Below are 4,057 nucleotides of genomic sequence, written 5' to 3'. Positions count from 1 at the left end.
CCCACACAGGGGAGCACCTAAAAGGCCCAGCTCAGGTGACTGGGGAGGCTGAGCCACTGGACACCTACTACACAAAGCCACTTTACAAATTCCAGGAGACATAGCAGCTCTACTTAATACATAGAAACAAACACCAGGAAGCAGCCAAAATGTGGAGGCAAAGAAACATGTCACAAAGGAAAGAACAGAAGAAATCTCTAGAAAAGGAACTAAATGAAGTAGATCCAAGTAAGCTAACAGATACAGAGTTCAGAATTTTGCTTATAAGGATGTTTAAGTAGACTATTAGGGAAATAACTGAGAAAATTGATGACATAATAAAGTACCAATTTCTAATGAAGGCTACACAAATTGAAATGAACAATAATTTACATGGAATCAACAGTAGAGTAGAGGACGCTGAGAATCAAATCAGCAATTTGGAACATGAGGAAACAAAAACCACTCAATCAGAAGAGCAAAAAGAAAAAAGAATCCAGAAATATGAAGATAGTATAAGGAGCCTCTGGGACAGCTTTGAGAGGCCCAACATTTGTATTATTGGGTGCCAGAAGGAGAAGAAAGAAAGCAAGAAATTGAAAAGCTATTTGAAAAATAATTACAGAAAACTTCCCCTACCTGGGGAAAGAAATAGACTTACAAGTCCAGGAAGCACAGAGAGTCCTAAACAAAAGGAACCCAAAGAGGCTCACAGCAAGACACATCATAATTAAAATGCCACGGGTTAAAGAAAAAGAGAATCTTAAAAACGGCAAAAGAAAAGCAGTTAGTTACATACAAGGGAGCACCCATACAACTGTCAGCTGATTTCTCAACAGAAACTTTGCAGGCCATAAGGGAGTGGCAAGAAATATTCAAATTGATGAAAAACATGAAACTACAACCAAGATTGCTCTCCCAGCAAAGCTATCATTTAAAATTGAAGGTCAAATAAAGAGTTTCACAGATAAGAAAAGATTAAAGGAGTTCATCACCACCAGACCAGCACTACAGGAAAAGTTGAAGGGTCTTCTTTAAGAAGAAGCTAATGAACAAAAGAATGTGATGAACTAAATAGATCCAGAGACATTGACGCATGTAACAGACAATCATATTTCAGAAGAAAGAGGGAAGGGCGGTGGAGGGTGGGAAGACATTAACCAAAGAAGTTATATGCATATATGTATAACCCATGTACACAGTAAATAACGGTGTGAAGGCCTGGGGAGGGGGTGGGAGCGAAGTGGAGGGGGTCAATTGGGGGGAAAAATGGGACACCTGTAATACTCTCAACAATAAAGATAAATTTAAAAAAAGAAAAGAAAAAGATAAAAAATATGAACAATGGCAATAAATACATATCAACAATTGAACCTAAAAAAACACAAAAAAATCCAAACAAAATAAGCAAACAAACAGAACAGAAACTGACTCATAGATACAGAAAACATTTTGATGGTTACCAGGTCAGAGGGGGCCTTGTGGGGATGGGTGAGAGAGTTGACGGTATTAAGAAGTACAAATTGGTAGTTACTGAATAGTCACAGGGATGTAAAATACAGCACAAGTAATGTAGTCAATAATATTCTAATAACTATGTATGGTGTCAGATGTGTACTAGATTTATTCAGTGATAACTCAGTAAGTTATATAATGTCTAATCACTGGGCTGTACACCTGAAACTAATATAATATTGTATGTAGGTTACTGGAGTGACCAGACAATTACATAAACAGGAGTTCCTTCAATCTCTAGAATGCCAGCTTGGGGATAAAAAACTTAAGCATAGTTTTCTAAAGTTAACCTAAATGAAGGGTCATGGGTTTCACAGAACAAACAATACCTCCTTAAAAATTAAGCTTTAGATGGAATTAAATCAGTATTGCAGAAATTCTTAAAATAGGAACACACCCACGAAAGTGGATTTGCTAACACTGACCTTAGTTCTATATGGAAGATCAGCACTCTTCATATGATCTTAATCCCTGAAGCTCTAGTATATCCCATGCTCAAACACCTACATGAAGGGACCCATTATGGAAGGGATGCTTTAATGGACCTCATAAGACCACATTTGAAGGGCCCTCATTTACATAGGACCATTCAGAAGATTATCCAAGCCTGACAGGTGCCAAAACAATCCTAAAACAGAACGTGCCCCAACAGGAAAGGGAGTACAATATGAAAGGATATGCCAATTTGAGGACTGGCAAGTTGATTTTATACAGATACCTAAAACCACAGGAAACTTTACTTTATTGGTTTTCGTAGACATCTCTTTTCTGAATTGGTAGAAGCGTACCCCAGTAGAACTGAGAAGGTAACTGAGGTAGCAAAACTTCTACTCAAGGAAATAATCCCATCCTGTCTGGTGCGGCTTAAGTGGTTGAGCGTCTTCCCATGCACTGAAGGGTCACTGGTTTGATTCTCAGGTAGCAGGCTTGAATCCGTCGGGGGTGCATGAAGGAAGTAGCCTATTGATGTTTCTTTCTCACATCAATGGTTTTTTTCTCTCTCTCTCTAAAAAAAATCAATGGAAACATATTTTTAAAAAGGTTCTGAAGTGATTAAAAAAAAAAGAGTCCCTAGGTTTGGACTTCCTTACAGCATTAAAAGTAGCAATAGACTGTGTTCACTTCAGAAATCTCCTAGAAGATAGGGCAGGCACTACAGAGTCAGTGGAAACTATATGCATCTTGAAGACTCCAATCTACAGGGAAGACTGAGAAAATTAACCACACAATAAAGAATACCCTGGCGAAAATATGCCAGTAAACACATTTGAAATGCGACCAGGCAGTCCATATTGCCTTGCTCTGGATTAGGGTAACTCCCTGAAGTGGGCTTAAATTAAGCCCTTTTGAAATAGTTTATTGGAGACCCTTCCAATTTTCTGTTTTAGGAACACCCTCTTTACATTTAGAACATGAATCAAAAATCAAACAATATATACAACATTTAGGGCAAACACTAACTACTTTGCACAAGTTGCTCATTGCATATCTATCTACCCATCTGATGAACACTTACACCCATTCCATCCGGAAGACTGAGACTTACTTATTAAAGACCTGGGAGACTAAAGATCCTGAACAGCAGTTAGCCAAGCAATGGACCAATCTCTTTGACATCCTTCTTACAACACACTCTTCCCTAAAGCTCACAGAAGCCTTATATCCACTACACACAGACAAAGTGGGCACCGCCTGAGGAGGACTTGGATCTTGCTGCTGCTATTGATACCGTAAGGAAAAGCTGGATCTGCACTCCTGAAAAAGATTTAAAATTCCTCTTTTGGAAAGGGACACTGACTCCCAAAGCTAAGTGACAATAGTATTTCTTATTTTATTATTATATTTGACAATTGCTATACTTTATGCCCATGCTTGGACCAATAATGCCTTTGTCCTCATTTCTGAGACAGTGGCTTCCTCGGCAAACTTATCCTACTGTTGGGTGTGTCACTCAAAGCTCTGTTCAGGATGAGATCATGTGGATCCTTTATTCTCTTCAGTTTCCAATTTCATACCATTCCACCTGCACTACTGGGCATACCCCTCACTAAATACTTGATTGCTTGTTGACACAATAGGTCTCACTTTGGAAGCCCATGTACAACACTGCCTGTTGAAATATGAAGCAGTCTACCAGCTTTGCTTGTTCAGCACTGCCATTCATCCTCTAGACACCACATATGCCACTTTCTGAAGACAATCTTTCTCCCTCATGTCAAGGCTTCCCTCTATTCTTAAACCCTTTCTTCCTTTAGTAGATAGCAAGAATCTCTGGACCCAGGAGTAGGTAAGACCACACCCCTTGACAGCAAGAAGAAACTACAGAAGATGATACCTCCACCTGTTTACCCTTGTAAGGTTACAAGGGTCCAGGGCTTTGAGGGGGGAAATTGTTACTGTAGACAGTCAAAGCACAGGCAGCCACCAGCAGAGTGAGCACAGGCCTGGTTGACAACTTTGACAGGGCAGGCCATGCAGGGGCTACACAAGGGATATGGGTGATCTGGGATCCAGGGGTGCCCCATGGACTCCAACTGGCTCCTCTATATGTGCAGGTGCTGTG

The sequence above is a fragment of the Miniopterus natalensis genome, chromosome X, assembly GCF_054644295.1.
Source record: "Miniopterus natalensis isolate mMinNat1 chromosome X, mMinNat1.hap1, whole genome shotgun sequence".
In the NCBI taxonomy this organism is placed as follows: Eukaryota; Metazoa; Chordata; class Mammalia; order Chiroptera; family Miniopteridae; genus Miniopterus; species Miniopterus natalensis.
This window is presented reverse-complemented; position numbering follows the sequence as displayed.